A 19,534-nucleotide genomic window follows, 5' to 3' on the forward strand; every position below is an offset into this window, starting at 1 on the left:
TCGCTGAAGAGCTGGTGAAAGCTTCGGAGCTGGGGAGCGCTGATGCGCAGAGGAGCACTGGCGTGCAGAAGAGCATTGGCGAGCTCAAGAGCGAGGTGTGGTTTTGTTGAACACTGAAGAGCTCGAGCTGGAGAGTGCAGTTGCACTGGCGAGCGTAGGTAGATTGGTGAGCTGGCAAACGCTGCTTCCTAGAATGCTGAGGCTGTACTGGAGAGTGCCGGCGATCGGAAGATTGCTGGGGCATTGGAGGGCGCTGACGACGAGCAGGAGAAGACTGCAAGTCGGGTGAACACCGAAGCATTGTAGAGCCCTGACGAGCAGGAGAGCGTGGGCGCTCTGGAAAATGCGAAGGAGCAGGCTGGCACTGACGAGATGTTGATGAGCGATGGTGCACTGCAGGGCGCTGGCGCGCTGTTGAGTGTTTGCGCGTAGCTGTATGCTTAGATATGGCCTCGAGAGGCTATACCGAAGATAGGAACGGAGATGTAAGGTCAGCTGGTAGGACGATCAGGAACTGGGGTACGCCCTTTGGAAGGGCGAACATTCACCGATGGAAATCGCGAACGATCCAGTGAAGAATCTACGACCGAAATCAGAGGACTAGCTGCAGCGTCATCAGGAGAAGGTCCAGGAACAGATGATGCCCCTGAGGGCCAGAGGATCAGCAAGCTGACCTTCAGCAGTAGCAATTCTTCGAAGAGGAGTTTATGAGTAGCCTCTCTCACACACGAGAGAGGTGATCACTTCGCAGGAGAGATTTGCCTAAGACTATGCTCCGCCCCCAAAAAACTCACCAAGGGGGGAGCCTAGTCTAGGCGAAGACAGCAACAACAGTCGGATTCGATGAAGTGATGAAGAAGATGCAGGGAAGTTCTCCCTCAGAAGAGAAAAACAATCCAACACCTAAGGAGGAAAACTCTCCCTTGGAAGGGAAAGTAGTCCAACCCTGGAGGCGAACTTCTTGGTAGCACTCTAAGATGATCTGCCAAGAGCGCTGCCTGAGGAAGCGTAGCCGGAGCTAGTGCTGCCACGGGCGTACTTCTAAGGAGAAGGGATGACGCCCTCTGAGGGTTGGCAGTGACAGCAGATTCCCCAGGAATGAACAGAAAAGCTCTGCTTCGTCAGATCTCTTAGTCGAACGAAGAACTGTATCGCTAGCTGAGGAAAAATGAAATAAACTATGTAACAGAAAACTCCCTAGGAAGGAACACCTAAACCACAACGGGAAAGGAGACCAATGATGGAACAAACGTAAAATAAGAACTATGCCCTCCCTTCCCCAGTCGAAATCTACGGGAGGAGAGCGAAGAGTAACTGTAATAAAACAATAATTACAATTATTTCAATCAGCTAAAAATATTCAGTAATAGAAAGAACCACTGATCCTCCAAAGTAAGTGCTTCCTGTGGAGAAGTAGCTGAAAAGTTAAATTACAAACTATTATAATTTCACTTAAATAAAGAAAAATAATCGGAATCACAACCTGACCTACGAACGGGAAAGGTGCTTCCCCCGTTAGTATACTGTCAGAAGCCCATGAAAGGTGAACGGCCTTGAGAAGAGAAAGACTGAAGTCAATCTCTGAAAGGCCACACTCCCTTCCCTCAGTAATCCATATGTTCCCCGTAGAAGAGGGAAAGGCGAGGACAACAGTTGAACGAGGAGGGTTCAAACGATGACGATTCCCCTGCGGCAGCGGCCGAGTCAACGGTAGGTTATCCGCCGACGGGAAGAGCGATGTACAATGAGGGAGAGATCGGATGGGAAGGTTTCACGGCCTTGCGCAAGTGTCTTGAGAACCTGCCGTATATGTTATCACACGCACAGCACAAACACTGAGAAACGAAACTGGAAACTTACAACATTATATATATATATATATATATATATATATATATATATATATATATATATATATATATATATATATATATATATATATATATATATATATATATATATATATATATATATATATATATATATACACACACACACATAAACATTAAGAATGTTTTCACAGACACACACACACACACACACACACATATATATATATATATATATATATATATATATATATATATATATATATATATATATATATATATATATATATATATATATATATATATATATATATATATATATATATATATATATATATATATATATATATATATATATATATATATATATATATATATAAATATAAGAAAAAAGTAAGTTAAAAGACAAAAGGTAATGGCAGTCCAAAATAAGCTAGGAGGAAGAGGGGATATAACCGGTCTTCATCCAAGCCAAAAGTAAAGTGGGCTAAATCACTGGTGTGTGAGTGGGAGTGGTAGCAAGCTAATCCCCCCCTATCCCTTCTAACTAGCGGTATGGGTAGTTAACCCTCGCTAAATTTTAATGGCTCGTCATTTCAGCTTTGCCTAAAGTAATACAGTACAGTACCCCTAAATAATTAGCGTATGTTTGTTTTCCAGTTAAGGAAGAAAAGGTTGTTTCATTACATAAAAACCACAAACAGTATTAAACTACTTCTACAAAAATACATGGCACTAGATTAATATGATGAAACTCTGTGGTTTCAAACTCGTATTGTACTGTCATTTCAGAAGGTTAAGTACGCATGTAATGTTGTACTAAACTTTGTAACAAAATAAACAAACTTGCACAATGGAATTCAATGAAAACAATAGACAACAATGACTGTATCAAAATAAAGTGTTGATAATAAGGAAAATAATAAAAACAAATTTGTTTCATATATGCAAACACATCATTTCACTTATATGCTACTGTAATATCTCTCACATCAGGTTAGACAAGGAAGGAGATCTAAGGTTAGGAAATGCATTAAGGTGGGAAATATATTTTCAACATTTATGGTAAAGTCCTCTTCATGGCTTTTCCTGATTGGTTCCCACGTGAATACAGTTTAAAGGTTCCTCATGAATGCCAAAGGCTAGGGACAGTGTAAATGCCCTAGAGACAGACCATGTATACATATGATAAGTGGCCAAGCCAACTCTCCGCCCATGCTAGGACCAGGTATGGCCATTCAATGGCTGCTGATGAATTAGCGGGTAGACCTTGAGGCTCCCCCAAAATACCCCATCCTTAGCTCACAAGGATAGTGAAGTTGCAGACACTACAAGAAACCTCCGAGTTTGAGCAGGTCTCGAGGCTCATTCCAGTGGATCACCAAATCATTTCAAACAGAAAAAAAAAAAGGCGGGTGGAGTTGTTGCATCTGATTCTACCTCCAGCCACCCCTCATCCATCAAAATGTTATATGAAGCATCCACATCCAACATGGATGCAATGATCATGACAACCTTCACTCTGACTGACTAAACGAAAAGACATGTCACAGACCTAAGAATGAATCGTACTAAACTGGCTAAAGAGGATTCTTTTCAGCACAAAAAAAAAAAAAAAAAAAAACTATTGAAATAAATTTGGACAGCACCTGCTGAGTCATCAGCAGCCATTGCATGGTTTTCCCTGGTCCTACCTTGGGCCTTCATCATAACTGTGTCACGTATAAGAGGATCAGAATTAATGATTTAGATAATTTAGACGAATGCCAAAACTAATGTTATCTGGATTAGGTAAATGCGCATGAAGTAGGGCGGCGGTTGCCAACCTATGACCTAATCTTCACGATCCCTGGGCAGTGTACGAAGCAGTTTGAACTAACTTGTATATTTGATAGATATCTGCTGACCCAAGCACACATGTACTGAATCTGTTTCCATATCAACAGGTACACTGGGGAGAGGGGATGGAAAAGGAGGCAAGAACTGGCCTGATGAGGTTGCATCACCTACAACCGGTACCCAGAGGCCAGACAAGCCCTCATAGCCCCCCGCAATGTGTGAGAAATAAGAACAGCTGGAAAACCAAGAGGAGTTAGTTGAAAACGAGTTCAGATCAAGCTCAAGTCGTGAGTGGGCAACCCTCAGTAGGCCCACCTGCCATGGAAGGCTTATCTCAGCCATGGCTGGCGTCAATATGCCAAGAAACGTCCAATAATGTCTTTTATCGTTGTAACAACCTTATTCATATAACTGTTTCCCCTCTAAGTCCGTTCTCCCGAATGTGTGTGTAAATTACAAGTGATTCATTGTTAACTACCATTATGATAAACTATTCCAGTAACTCAAAAGTAAGTGAGAGACTTATATTTCTTCTGATATGTAACTGTCCAGATTTAAAGTTCTATTTATTCACTATGAAGAAGATTTCTGCTCACATTTCTGTGAAAATTAACTTAGACAATAAATCCTCTTACGATGTAAAAATCGTCTAATTCATCGCCTCTCATCATTTATTATTCATTTGCCACACAGAGTGACACCTGTCTCTTGCCTGTGGCTCAAGAATGTCTTCAAACCTTTAAAGCCAACACTAAAACTGAATAGTGGCAAGAGTCAAATGATGATTACTGTAGAAATTCCTTCCTTAAAGTGTAAGGAGCAATTTCACAAAATACGAAGCAGGGGTTGGACGGATTCATGAAAATTTCCATTCTCTAAAACTGTTCATTTTTTAATTGTTCGATGAACTAGTTATTTTAGTGGGACTGTTTCCCTTCCTGTATATATACTGTATCTAACAATCATACGATGTTAGTGCGAATGAAAAATCAGGTTCTATTCATTTGGAGAAAAATAAAACCCAAGCACTGTATAGTGAATCATCATCAAGACCAGAAAAAGTAAGGGAAAAAGTTCTAAATCTGTTTGATTCTTAACATAAAAATAAGAAAATAAATTTATAAAGAAGTTTGTATTTCTCCAGACTATACATACCCGAGTCTTTTAATAGATGTATCCTCAGGAGAGAGGAAGTCCCAAACCCCAAAACAATGCTGGTCTACTTTCCCTGAAAATATAAAAACACTTTGGTCGCGTACAGAAGCGAAATCTATAAACTCTTTCAACCTCCCAACGACATGGGCATGAAGATGTCGCAGGTGTTAGTCTAGGACCCAACCAGGAGATAAGCAGACGATATAGGCATGAAGATGTCACAGTTGTTAGGCTAGGACCCAAACAGGAGACAGGCAGACAATATGGGCATGAAAATGTCAAAGTTGTTGGGCAAGGACCCAACCAGGAGACTGACAGACAATATGGGCATGAAGATGTCACAGTTATTAGGCAAGGACCTGACAAGGAGACTGGCAGACAATATGGGCATGAAGATGTCAAAGTTGTTAGGCAAGGACCCGACCAGAAGACTGGCAGACAATATAGGCATGAAGATGTCACAGTTATTAGGCTAGGACCTGGCAAGGAGACTGACAGACAATATGGGCATGAAGATGTCACATTTGTTAGGCTAGGACCTCACCAGGAGACTGGCAGAAGGTCATGGAAGAACTTACATCCATGTGGAGGATGTGTTGTCTGAATGCCTGGTCATATATGAGAAATTGGGGTGCACATTCCGGCGTACTCCACGTTGAATGGGAGGATGGTTCCTCGATGCAGCTTACCTGCATAGCCTCCAGTCTAGCACATAGCGGAGAGACTGCTGCATCCCAAGGAAGGGAAAGAAAGGTAAAAAGGACACTCAATCTTGCCTCTCAATCTAGACTTTCATTAACAATGCTATGTTGGAGGGGAAGTTGCTTGTCTCATCAGGAAAGTATGTCCGCTACACAATATGTCTAGCAATTGCTACCGGGCCAAGGGTAAAGGTACCCTGGCACCTGTGGGACTACTGTTGCTGCTGCCATATCTATCTGTATTTCCAAATACGCCTACTCGATCCTCGGCTTAGGCATCCGATTGACGACAATCCGCAGATCCTGGCTAAAGGAAAGGGGCCTTTCTCGATTCTGAAGCCGTTCAAGAGCCCTAAAGTAAATTTTATGCGATTTGCATATAAAGAAAAATAAACCTGCATAAATCTTTGATATGATTCCATATAAAGTAAATTAACTAAGTTTGAGTGTATAGTTTCACATAGGAATTCTGCTTGATTTGACACAATTGACAGGACTCAACTTTATAGTATAAGGACAGTATTTATCATAATGATTGCCTGAAGCACCAATAACCTGTTTCACATTGATGTTCCTCTTGATAGATAAGACTAAACAATAATTTCAAGGCCCTGGCTGTTATTTTGGATAGGATTACAACTTTTAGGCCAGAGGCCAGACACTGGTGAGGTTTTTCAGCACTTTCCATCATAGCTTATATAAAACTACTGTAGCCTATTGGAAACCAGACAAGCTAACATGACAAATTCGTAGATAATTTGCATTTTTCCTAACTATACAAACCTTAGCTTTTTAATATGGGTATTACTTTCGGCGTAGCTGAAATGACGAGCCATTAGAATTTTAACGAGGGATTACTATCCCCTCGCTAGTTAGCGAGGGGGTAGGGAGGGGTAGCTTGCTACCCCTCCCCCCCTCACACACCTGTGATTAGCTCAGTTTGCTTAGAGGTAGGACTTCTTGGGGGACAGGGCTGGCGGGCAAGTTTGATTAAATAGCTAAGGTTTGTATAGTTAGGAAAAATATAAATTATATACGAATTTGTCATTTGTTCCGTAACTGAAATACAAACCACGCTATTTAATATGGGTGACTTAACCCTTAGGTAGGGTGGTAAGTCCCAGCTCTCTTTTGGCTTTTACCCGGGGACTCGGTATCTGAGTGTGTCAGTACTCAAAGATAAAGAGCCCTGCACCTCGCAAGTGCCTTGTTCTACAAGGACCGCGGCCTACGTAAGCTTGTGAGTGAAGGAATGAAGTGTGACTCGTCCTAGGAAGTTGACCTGAAGTCCTTTAGATGGAATTCTAGGATAGGACGTTCCCAATACCACCTCGTAATGGTATGGGAACGTGACAATATCATCTTAATATTAGGAACACAAGGAAACATGGTTTACCTGCATTGGTTTGAGGTCAGCTGTGAAGAGAACCCAGGATGCTGCTTTCCCCACAAGAGGGGAGAATGAAGAAAAGAATAAGGGCCAGGCATACCTTTTCATTCATGCAGACTAAAACTGGGCAACAATGCCCCCAACCCTCTGCTACTTGTCCATTAAGGAGCCTGAGGTTTAAACCAGCTGTTGTGCAGCCACCACAGGGCCGATAGAGAACGTATCGAGCCTCCTGTGGGTCACGTCTTGCAGGTAGTGGGCTGTGAAGGTCGTCTGACGCTTCCAAACCACTGCTTGTAAAACCTGCGTCACTGAGTAGTTCTTCTTGAAGGCCAGGGACGTAACAATGCCCCTGACATCGTGTGCTCTAGGGCAACGTGACGGAGGAGGGTCAGGATTCAGGGAATGATGGATAACCCTGCGAATCCACGCTGAGATGGTATTTTTAGTGACCCTCCTCTTTGTCCTTCCTGTGCTCACAAACAGTGCCTGCACCTGCGGACGAATTGCAGCTGTTCTCTTAAGATAGAGCCTCAGACTCCTCACTGGGCACAGTAGGAGATGGTCTGGGTCATCTGTTACAGAACGAAGACTCGAAATCTGGAAAGAGTCGAACCGAGGGTCCGGCACTCCTGGATTTTGAGTCTTAGCAACAAACTCAGGGAAGAATCTGAACGTTACCTCCCCCCATCCCCTTGAATGGGCGATGTCATACGAGAGACCATGAAGTTCGCCGACTCGCTTGGCCGAGGCCAAAGCAAGTAGGAACACCGTCTTCCAAGTCAAGTGGCGATCAGAAGCCTGGCGTAATGGTTCGAAGGGAGGTCTCTTAAGAGACCTGAAAACTCGAACCACATTCCATGGAGGAAGTCTCACTTCCGACTGAGGGCAGGAAAGTTCATAACTTCGTATGAGTAGAGAAAGTTCCAGCCAAGAGGAAATGTCCATTCCTTTGAGCCTGAAGGCAAGACTTAAGGCTGAGCGATAGCCTTTCACTGCCGAGACTGAAAGGTGTATTTCCTCCCGCAAATACACGAGAAACTCCACTATTGCTGGAATAGTGGCATCGAGGTGGAGAGATACCCCTTCCACGACACCAACCACAGAAAACTCTCCACTTTGCCTGGTAGACCCCTGCGGATGACTTTCGCAGGTGCCCAGACAGCCTTTCAGCAACATGTTGCGAAAAGCCTCTCTCTTTGAGGAGATGCTGGAGTGTCTCCAGGCGTGAAGCCGCAGAGAAGCTACGGCTTTGAGAAAGATGTTGGCGTGTGGTTGTTTGAGTAGCTCGTGTCGTGGAGGAAGTTCTCTCGGGAGTTCCGTCAGGAGCTGCAGAGGGTCCGGGAACCACTCTGCGTGATGCCATAGCGGAGCTATCAAGGTCATTGAAAGGTTGACTGATATTCTGGTCTTGTTGAGTACCCTCCTCATCAGACAGAACGGGGGAAAGGCGTATACGTCGATGTTGTCCCACCGTTGTTGGAAGGCATCTTACCAGAGTGCCTTGGGGTCCGAGACTGGGGAGCAGTACAACGGAAGCTTGAAATTCAAAGCTGTCGCGAACAGATCCACCATCGGGAAACCCCACAAAGTCAGGACTTTGTTGGCTACTGGACGATCCAAAGACCACTCGGTACTCACTATCTGGGATGCCCTGCTCAGACTGTCGGCGAGCATATTCCTCTTGCCTGGAATGAAACGAGCTAATAGCGGAATTGAGTAGACTTCGGTCCATCTCAGTATCTCTACTGCAAGATGGGATAGCTGCTCTGAAAAGGTACCTCCCTGCTTGTTGATGTAAGCCACTACCGTGGTGTTGTCGCTCATCACCACCACGGAGTGACCCGCCAGGTACTGTTGGAACTGTTGAAGTGCCAGGAATACGGCTTTCATTTCTAGCAGATATATGTGGAGGCACTTTTCTGATTCTGACCACAGGCCTGAGGTCCTGTGGTTCAGAACGTGGGCCCCCCCACCCTTTCTTAGAGGCGTCCGAGAACAGCATCAAATCCCGGGGGGAGGACGAGAAGATCCACTCCTTTTCGTAGGTTCACGTCTGTCACCCACCACTGAAGGTCCGTCCGTTCCGCAGGACCCATAGGGACCAAGACGTCCGGGGAATCGTGTCCTTGATTCCACCAGGACTTGAGTTGCCATTGCAGGGATATCATCCTGAGGCGACCATTTGGAACTAGACGGGCCAGGGAAGAAAGGTGACCGAGGAGACGTAACCACGATTGGGCTGGGAGTTTTTCAAGTCTGAGGAAAGGGTCTGCGACCCTCCTCAGCCTTGCTATCCTGTCGTCCGATGGGAAGGCTTTGCGGAGATTGGTGTCCAAGATCATGCCTAGATATACCAGTCATTGAGTTGGGAGCAGAGAAGACTTCTCGAGGATGACTTGGGGATGGTCTTAGAGTCCTTAGGTTCCCACCTGAGAGGAATACAGAACTCCAACAACGAAGTCTGAGGGCTCTTCTCCGCCCCAACCCGGGACGATTCTCCTGCACGAGGTGGGGTTTCTCCCATTGGTGCAATGGGAGAACGCCTCACCTCGGTAGACTCCCCTGAGGACGGAAAATCCTCGTCCACAGAGAGGGAGAGAAAGTCTGGGAGGGGGAGGGAGCCTTCCTCAAGGCTTTCCTAGGAGCCAACTTGGCCCTGGGAGAAGTTACCACGACTTCTACTCCTCTCTTCCTCTTCAGTGGGGTCGGAGCTGCCATTGATTTGAGGCCCATCTCAGAGAAGGCAGGTTTAAAATCCTGCATGACAGCTCTGACAAGGGACCCGAACCATGGCTGCTTACTGACAGCTGTGCTGTCAGAGACTCCCTCTGTAGGGAAGGGGATCGGGCTATCCTTCGGAGTAGAAACTACAACTGAGCCTGCCTGAAAAGAAAGGGAAGAAGGTTGGTTCCTGGACCTATCCGGAGATTTCCCCTCCTCCTGCGAGCGCGCTGATCTGCGCTTGTGGGGGTGGGGGTGGGGTGAAGATGACGACCTGGAAGCTCTCGTTCCTGTAGCTTTGCGCGGGGGCTCGCGCTGTGAATCCCGATGGGAATCGCGCTGGTTCGCGCATGAAGTCGAGGGCGCGCGGGCGAGCAGGAGAGCGATGGCGCACAGGCGAGCGATCGAGGGTGTGCGTGGGCGCGCAGGCAATCTATAGTGAGTGGGTGCATTGGCGTGCTGGCGAGCAATGGCGCGCAGGTGCGCAATCTGGCAAAGGCACGGGGTGCGCAAAAGGATGTGCAAGCGCTAGCGCGCGCGGAGGTGACTGCTCGTGGGCGCGCAAGATCTCGATGAGCTCTAGAAGGGCGCACAGCAGGGGTTGGAACAAGTGCGCGCGATGGCGTGCAGGCGAGGTCCGAAGGCGCGTAGGAGATCGCCGACGGGAAGGAGAAGAAAGAATCTTCCTTCCTGCGCCCAGATCTGGAGATCGTGGGCGCGCAGGTGAAGAGCGCTGGCGAGCTGGAGATCGTGGGCGCGCAGTTGTGCGCTGGTGAGGAGAAGATCACTGGTGTACAGGAAATCGCTGGCGTGCAGGTGAGCGCTGGCGAGTAGGAGAGCGCTGGCACATAGACTCAGCAACAGGAGATCGCTAGCGTGTTGTCCCTGGAACAGGATGTTTCTGAAGAGAAGTCTCAGGAACAACAGGCGAGCGGGGATATCTGGCGCTTAAGGGACTTACTCATAATGTGAGAAAGCCCCTTCTGCCCCGAAAGGACCGGTGCCCCTTGGATAACGGGGTGCGTGGGCGCCCACAGCGCGTCAGCAGCCAGGAACGGAGACGGTAGGTCAGCAGGTCTGGCAGGCGAAGGAGATCGTGAACGATCAGCAGAGATGTCCAGGGATGCAGCTGTAACGGTTGGTGCACGGCGAGGAGAATCCTCCGCGGGGGACTGCGAATGCGAAGAACCGACGAGGCGCCTCCCAACTCCCTTGTGGGGAGAAGGAAGGCCTCTACGGCGAAGAGGAGGGCGAGCCTTACGTCTGATACGTCCTCTGGGGGCAGCAGGCAGACCATCATCAGTCCTCCGAAGAGGAGTCTCTGTTAGTGAACTCCCCCGAGGGGGAGAATCCCCTGCAGGAGAGACCGTTGGACTTAGCTCCTCCCTCGAAGGATGTTCGGAAGGGGGAACTAAGCCTTCAGCTACATCAGGAACCACAGCAGAGGTTTGACCTAACTCCTCGGAAGCTTCTGCCACAACAACGTCGACGATAGACAGAGGGTCAACCTCTGCTACCGCCGGTGACTGTTTGACAGCAGCTCCCAACCTGATTATGTCAAACAGGGCTTCCTTGGAGGGCAAACCCTGAAGCCCCAAGGAAGCCCAAAGCTGCAACAAATCATTGTTAGACACATTGTTATCAGAAATAACATCCCCCGGGGGAGGAGGAGGAGCGGCCTCGCTATGGGAGGCAACTCCCTCTCCCGAACCCCGAGGTTGGTGAACGTAAGTACGGCCTACGCTACCACTCGACGGCCTCTCGGAAGAGACCGATCGAGTGGGAGCTTCGGAGGAGGTTTGGGCTACGGAAGAAGAGTCCTTGGGATTTTCTCTCTTCAAGGAAACCCCTGAAGGAGAAATATCCCGTTTGGACTTCTTCTTCCGGTGCCGGGAAAACCTCTCGCACTGGGAGGTAGACCACTCCCTACACTCACCACATACATTATTTCTGTCACAGCGTTGGCCCTTACAAAAAGGACACAAGGTGTGAGGGTCTCGCCGACATATAAGTTCCACAAGGGCAGTCAGGTAATCCGGGACACTTCCGCATGGTAGAGGCCAACTTCCAAACACACTGTATAAAAGAAAAAGCAAAAACAAAGATCAAAGGCTGTCAATAAGCGAGGGTGAGAGCAGACACGTCTGATCGTCACCCCGAGCCAAAAGCAAAGTGAGCTAATCACAGGTGTGTGAGGGGAGAGGGGTAGCAAGCTACCCCGGGGTAGTAATCCCTCGTTAAAATTCTAATGGCTTGTCATTTCCGCTACGCCGAAAGTAATACCCATATCAAATAGCGTGGTTTGTATTTCAGTTACGGAACAAATAAAAATCTAAGCGCCAACATGACCATGTCCTTGCTTACAATCATACCAATAGCTTGCATGAATATCACAGCAAATTAGTTGTGTAATTAAAAAACAGTAGAATAACTCAAAGACAAATACAAAAAGAAGACTAGCACGATGCTCTCATTGAAATCACAAAAGTAGGCCACAGCTAACCATTAAGATTGCAAATATAATACAACAGTCAAAGGAAAATTAATTATTTACTAAACATATGCAATGCTTGCCCCATTGAAATTTCATACCCCATATCCTAGGTTAGGCTAAGCTACGATACATCCCTATGGTTCACCCTATGATTTAGGGTGCAATAGGTTAGTTAAGGTTAGGTTAAAGGGCTCCACAGGTAGAGATGCACCAACCCACTCTAGTAGGATGCAGCACTTCAGAAGCTAAATGAGACAGTTTAAGACCGGCTTACCTCTTCCCTTCCCCATTTTTAGTGTTTACCTGTGATACATTAATGGAAAACCTTCAACATGATGACCCTTTATGGATTCAAGAAGCAACAGGGATGTATGGATCTACAAGATACAGAAGTATTATCTATCCTTGGTTATAATCAAATACATAACTAAAAAAGAAATTGTTTACATCTTACAAAGCTATTCTGCAATATTGGTGTGAAAATGAACAAGTGAATACAGGAATAAATTTATGCTAAATGTGAATAAATATTTCACTACAATACTAATCAGAACACTTAAAAGGGTATGCTGTACTTCGGAGAAGAAAAGATGGAAAGTACACTACTATACTGGATAAAACAAGTACTGCATACGCCAAACTTTGCAATACGAAGACGTTTACAGTATATCCTAAATCTAACAAAAAGACACATATTTAAAATGACAAATTTGTAGATAATTTGTATTTTTCCTAACATTACAAACCTTAGCTATTTAACAGGGGTATTACTTTCGGCGTAGCTGAAGTGAGGGGCCATTAAATTTTAGCTAGGGTTAACTACCCATACCGCTAGTTAGCGGGGGTAGGGGAGGGTAGCTTGCTACCGGCCCCCCTCACACAGCTGTGATTGAGCTCACTTTGCTTGGAGGTAGGACTTCAAGGGGGATAGGGCTGGTGGGTAAGTTTGCTTAAATAGCTATGGTTTGTATAGTTAGGAAAAATACAAATTATCTACGAATTTGTCATTTGTTCCGTAACTGGAATACAAACCACGCTATTTAATAGGGGTGACTCACCCATTAGGTAGGGTGGACATCCCAGCCAATCTGGCTTTTGACTTTACCCGGGGGCTCCTTATCTGAGTATGTCCGTACTCAAAAATAAGGAGTCCCTGCACCTAGCTAAAACCTTGCTACGCAATGTCCGCGGTCTACACAAGCTGTGTATTAAGGTATATAGAAGTGTGACTGTCCAGGTAAAGTTATTCCGACTCTTTAGAAGGAAAAACTGTGTAACCAGGACTTTCCCAATACCACCTCGCCAGGGTACGGGGACGCAACAGTATTAATCTTTATACTTGGTACTGTACACAAGGGAGCATGGTTTACCTGCAGTGGTTTGAGGTCAGCTGTGCAGAGAACCCAGGATGTGCTTTCCCCAAGAGAGAGGAGAATGAAGAAAAGAATAAGGGCCAGTCAAATATCACAAATTTTAAGTAATTTGTATTTTTCCTAACAGTACTTATTTCGAACTACTTTCTTAGGAGTATCTGGGATCTCCTCCCATCCGACCCGAGTTTTGTGTACAGTAGTTTACATTTTCTATGAGGGGTAACCTCAGGCGGAGTGATACGTGCCTTGAGGCTAACCCCGGGTCAGAGAGCATGCTTGCTCAGGTCTCGACCTCCAGTAAGTTCTTGGCAGCTTAGGTTTCTAAAAAGTCCAGTAAGGCACTCGGGTAAGGAAGGGTGGGCCATTACCCGAAAGTAGTTCGAGGTAAGTACTGTTACGAAAAATACAAATTACTTAAAATTTGTGATTTGTTCAAACACGGAGTACTTACCTCGAACTACTTTCTTAGGAGACTTATACTTTAGGAGGTGGGAGTGGCCTTCCAGACCTAGAGACCGTGCTGAAGCATATCCAAGGAACCTAGATAAGAGGCTGGGTTCTGTTGACCCCAAGAAATGCGAGAAAAGAGATAAAACTTCACAAAAAACTATGTTAGTGTCTAAGTAACTCACCTCTGCAAGAAATCCTCGGAGACATGTCATTCCAATGACAGTGTATCTTGTAGCCGACTCAGGGGGCTATCGGAGTCAATTTTTGAGCTGAAACAGGGGAAGGAAGAACAAGGGGGTTAAGAAATGAACCTGTGTCTCTTGGACTTACTACCCGCGGTTATCCCTGAGGCTATACCTTTAAATTGTTTGGAGCGCGGAAATGACGGTACCTATCGAGAACCCGTCCACGGACTTCCTCGAATAGTCCTTCAAGTAGTGAGCTGTGAAGGTTGATTAGTTAGCCCAGATGCCTGCTCTCGGGATCTGGCCCACTGCCATATTCTTCTCGAATGCCAAAGACGTACTTAGGCCCCTAATGTCGTGGGGTCTGGGTTTGCCCGGCAGTGGAATCCCTGCGCTACTGTAGGCTCTGATAATCACCTGCCGCAACCAGAAGGAGATAGTGTTTATCGAGATTGGCTTCTTCACTGGGCCTGTGGAAACAAAAAGACTTTTGATCCCGGGTCGAAGTCTGGCTGTCCTCTCCAAGTATTTCCTTATTGCACTTACCGGGCACAACCGCAAGTCCCCTAGGTTGTCCAACCGAGGGATTGCAGGCACTGAGAAGCCCTCAAACCTGGGATCCCACACAGCTGGATTCTGGGTCTTTGCTACGAAGGATGGCACGAACCTGAAGGTAGCTTCTCGCCAACCCTTCGAGAGTGAAACCTCGTAAGACAGTCCATGAATCTCCCCTACTCGTTTTGCTGAGGCCAAAGCCAGCAGAAAAACTGTTTTGAGGGTGAGGTCCTTGTCCACAATGTCTTTTATGGGTTTGAAGGGCGGTTCTGACAACATCTTCAGGACTCTGGCCACGTCCCACTGTGGCAACCTAACGGCTTGGGGGGGGGGGGGGGGGGGGCACGACTGCTCGAAGCTCTTGATGAGCATCGAGATGTGTCTAGAGGCACCCAGGTCGATGCCCTTCAGAAGGAAGACTTGGCCCAGCGCAGCTCGGACCCCTTTGATGGCCGGGATAGACATGTTAACCACATCCCTAAGATATACCAGGAAGTCCGCTATCTCTGGGATAGAGACCCTCAGTGGTTTGATGTTCTTAGAGACGCACCATTTAGTAAAAGTGATCCACTTTGCCTGGTAGACCGCTGCTGATGATCGTCTCAGATATCCTGACATCCTCGCTGCCGTTCCCGACGAATAGCCTTCCTTCCTCAGGAGACACTCGATAACCTTCACGCGTTAAGACGGAGGGACCGAGGGTTCTCGTGGAACCTTTGAAAGTGGGGCTGCCGGAGAAGGTCTGGTTTGTCCGGAAGGGGCCAAGGTGGAAGGCGCGCCAGGTCCTTTAGATCCACGAACCATTCTCTCTCCGGCCACCAGGGCGCTACCAAAGTCATCCACAGGTTGTCCGCCTGCCGTACTCTCTTGAGGACTTGTCTGAGCATCTCGAAGGGAAGAAGGCGTACACGTCGAGGTTGTCCCAAGGGTGTTGGAAGGCGTCCTCGAATGCCGCTTCTGGGTCTGGCACAGGAGAACAAAACACGGGGAGCTGTGCGTTCAGTCTCGTTGCGAAGAGATCCATCACTGGTGATCCCCATTTCTGAATGATGGCTTTGGCCACTTCCAGGTGTAGAGACCATTCGGACCCTACTACTTGTCCCATCCTGCTGAGACTGTCGGCCAGGATGTTCCTCTTTCCTGGAATGAACCTTGCTGAAATTCTGATCCGCTCCCCTTCGGCCCATTCCATAAGTTCCAACGTAATGACGCACAACTCCTTCGATTTTAGTCCTCCTTGATTCTTTATGTAGGCCACCACCGTGGCGTAGTCGCACATCAGTGTCACGGTGTTCCCCAGGAGTAGATGGGCAAACTCCAGGCATGCCCTTCGCACTGCCCTCATTTCTAGAGCCTTTATGTGTTGGGTTTTCTCGTTGTCCGTCCAACTTCCTCTTGCTGATCTTCCGAGGAGATGGGCACCCTACCCCTCCTTGGATGCGTCCGTGAACAGGAGCATCTCCGGAGGGTCGGCTGCGTAGGGCATCCCCTTGAGGGTGTTCGATCTGACGCGCCACCACTCCAGGATTCCTTTCGTCTCCGGGAAGACTAGGATCACTTTGTGGGGGGAGTCTCTCTGGTTTCAGAGCTCTTTCAGATTCCACTGGACACCCCCGAGTTTGAGTCTCCCCTGGGGGACCAGTTTCTCCAATGACACGAGGTGGCCTATCAATCTCTGCCAGTCCTTCGCTCTCTTGGGCTGGCCCGACAGGAAGGGATGGAGGATCTGGTCTAAGTTGTCTAGTCTCTCCCCGGAAGGGAAGGTTCTTGCCAACCGGGAGTCTAGGACCATTCCGAGGTAGGTCATCCTGGTGGAGGGTATCAATTGGGACTTCTCCAGGTAGATGATGATACCCAGGACGTTGCAGAACCGCAGTAGCTTCGCGCCTTGCTCCCTCAGTACTTCCCCTGAGGCTGAAAGTAACCAGTCGTCCAGGTACCGAATCAGGCGGATACCCTGTTCGTGTGCCCCGGCTAAGACCGTTGTGAAGACTCGTGAAGACCTGAGGTGCTGTTGACAACCCGAAGCAGAGGGTCTTGAACTGCAACATCTGGGAACACCATTTCACCCTTAGGTACTTCCTGCTGGAGGGGTGAACTGGAATCTGGAAGTATGCGTCCTTGAGGTCTATGGACATCATGAAGTCCCCTTCCCTCAAGGACGCTAGGACCGACTTCAGGATAACCATCTTGAAGTCGGTCTTGTACACAAACTTGTTGAGGGCTGAGAGGTCTATGACCGGTCTCCATCCCCCTGTCGCTTTCTCCACCAGGAACAGCCTGCTGTAGAACCCCGGGCCCGGATCCTTGACTGGCAGCATCGCTGAGACCTCCTCTTGCAGGGCTGTCCTTCTCAAGGGGTCCTTGGGAGCCAACCACTCTGCCTGTTGATCTGGCATTAGGGGTGGGGGGTCTGTTAAGAAGGGTAACCTGTACCCTTCTTTCAAGACTGCTACGGTACACGGGTCCGCCCCGTGGTCCTTCCATGCTTTCCAAGAATGTTTGAGGCATCCCCACACCTGAAGCTTCGGCAGGAGTAGGGGGCCTCTCCTCCTATCTTCTTCTAGAGGCGCGGCCTGACCGCCCTCTTCTGGCCGCTGCGTAGGAAGGCCTAAACGAAGACTGGAGGGTTGCGGTGGCTGCGACCAGGCCGTAGTAGCGACGTCTCTCCTGGACTGGCTAGGCAAAGCCCGAGGAGGGCGGGGAACGTCGGAGGTGGTTCTTCTGTGGGTGGGTCTTCTCGCTGGAGGGGGTCTGGAATCTCCCGTGTCCTTCAGTTTCCTGACCCGTTCGATTGTTTTTTCTGCCACCTTCAGGGGGAAAATTGAATCGTCCCACAGGGGCAGGCTCCTCAGGGACCTTGCTTCCCTGTTGGGGAGGCGCCTGGTGAGTTTATTGAGGACTGTCTCTCTCCTCCGCAGAACCCAGTTGGTGGCCTGTGCGAGGGACTGGTACGACAAGAACTTTAGGGCCTCACCTCCCGAGCTAATCAACTCCTTCAGTAATGCCTGGTTCTCTGGGATAGTGAGGTCGTAGGAGGACTGGACGCCTACTAGCGTGAAAGCCCACCAATCCAGCCAAGAAGACACGTTTACGAGGTCCTTAGCTATCTCCTCCATCATGGTCGCTTCTGACGGAGAGAAACAGACTGGTGTTGTAGAGGCCCTTTCTTCCGCTGCTCCTTGGCCTAAAACGGTGACTGCCGGCTCCACCGTACAAGCACCTGCACGATGTCCCTCCGGCAGGTAGAATTTGCTCTGCGCCTTCAGGCCCTGAAGCAGCTTGGAGGAACTCTGGGTCTTGGGGGCTTCGGCATGGTTGGCCACGATCTTATTCACATGGGCCCTATCTAGCCTAACGTCCCTGGCTAACGGGAGCGATAGAGAGGGTCTCTGCTGGACGGGGGCATCCACTAGCCTGCTGAGACTTGATTGCCAGAATTCTTCGGAAGAGGGCTCAGGCTCGTCCAACCTATGATGCCTCCTGATGAGCCCTATCACCCTCCTGTAGGCTGACACCTCCGCTGCCGAACCCTCTACATGGTCGTCCAGCTCCTCCGTACGACGTCCAACTGCTTGAGACGGGGTCCCTCCGACGGAGGCCTCCGTACGGGGGGAAGGAGACGACTTGATCCGCTCCGACTCCTGTGGCTCTGAACGTAGGGCGGGCATCGCCGTCGAGACGGGGGCCTCCGTCCTACGTCTATCCTTCCTTGCGGAGGTCCAGACATCCGCGGGTCTACTCGACGAGGGGAGTTGCTTCTCACGATCCTGCCAATTCGAAGATAACTTGGGGGTCGGGACGAGGCAGCCAGATCGAGGGGGCGATTCTCTCCGCTGGGCGGATGGAGACGGAACCCTCGCGGACTTATGCCTGTCCGCTGGGACCTGAAGCGACGACTCCCTCCATCGGTCGTATCTGCCTTAGGATGCGTATCTCTTCGGCGAACGAGTCCTAGGGTTCCAACTTGAGGAGCTCAATACTGCTGACAGCTTGATGAGTTTACTGCGTGGGATGACCACCCATTCTTCCCCCGGGAAGCCACTTCTCCTATGTTTTCTTCTGGGGGATCGGGACCGTCTACCCACGTGACGGGAGCGGGAGCGAGAACAAGAGTGCCTCCTGTGGGACCTCTTGCGACGTCTATGAAGTTTCCTCCGGCCCTCGGCCTCCGAGGAGCAAGAAAGGACTTCGGCCGAAGATCCCGACGACCTGTAGGACCTCGCCGGAGGGCCCGACTCGCGTCGCGTCGTTGGGGGGCCCACTCGACGCTCGATGGAAGGCGTGGGCTGCAAAAAGACGTCCAGAAGTTTAGCTGAAGGCGCTGGAGGGGAGCGTGGGCGTTCTTCGTTGGGGGACCAGGTTCCAAAGTCTTCTTCAATCCTCAATGGGGACTTGAAGGACGTCTTCGGCGGTACCCACGCGAGGGAATCCAACGGCAGCGGGTCCTCTCTCTCAGTGGCACCCTCGGCTGCAGAAGCACCTGAAAAGCACGCCCAAGAGGCGGAAGAGGAGGTAGGATCAGTTTTACCTCACACAGGGTCATCTGAGGAGATCATCTGAGGAGAAGGGCCCTGCTTGCACCAGGGCTTCGTCCCCCCCACACACTCCCAACCCTCCCTCAGCCCCTCACTTGCCTGGGATGATGCCACAACCCCACTATCCTGCAACTCTGACTCCTGGGGAAGGGCCACAGGCCTCTTCCCCGCAACGGACTTACCTCGTCCCTTACTCTGGGTAGGGGAAGGTGGTAGGGAAGCTCGGTCTGACGACACGCCCGGCGAAGTAAGAGGAGAAGAGACGTTCGGCTTCTTAGGTGAGCTTTTCGGCGCCTTCTTC

General features: G+C 48.9%; 1 protein-coding gene across 1 annotated transcript in view; it reads right to left on the reverse strand.

The window, feature by feature from the left end:
• LOC137637359 (zinc finger protein 845-like) overlaps positions 1 to 19,534 on the reverse strand; it is a 50,675-nt gene that overhangs the window by 19,608 nt on the left and 11,533 nt on the right. The gene's annotated exons all lie outside the window — the stretch shown is intronic.

The sequence above is a fragment of the Palaemon carinicauda genome, unplaced genomic scaffold (assembly GCF_036898095.1).
Source record: "Palaemon carinicauda isolate YSFRI2023 unplaced genomic scaffold, ASM3689809v2 scaffold681, whole genome shotgun sequence".
Lineage (NCBI taxonomy): Eukaryota > Metazoa > Arthropoda > Malacostraca > Decapoda > Palaemonidae > Palaemon > Palaemon carinicauda.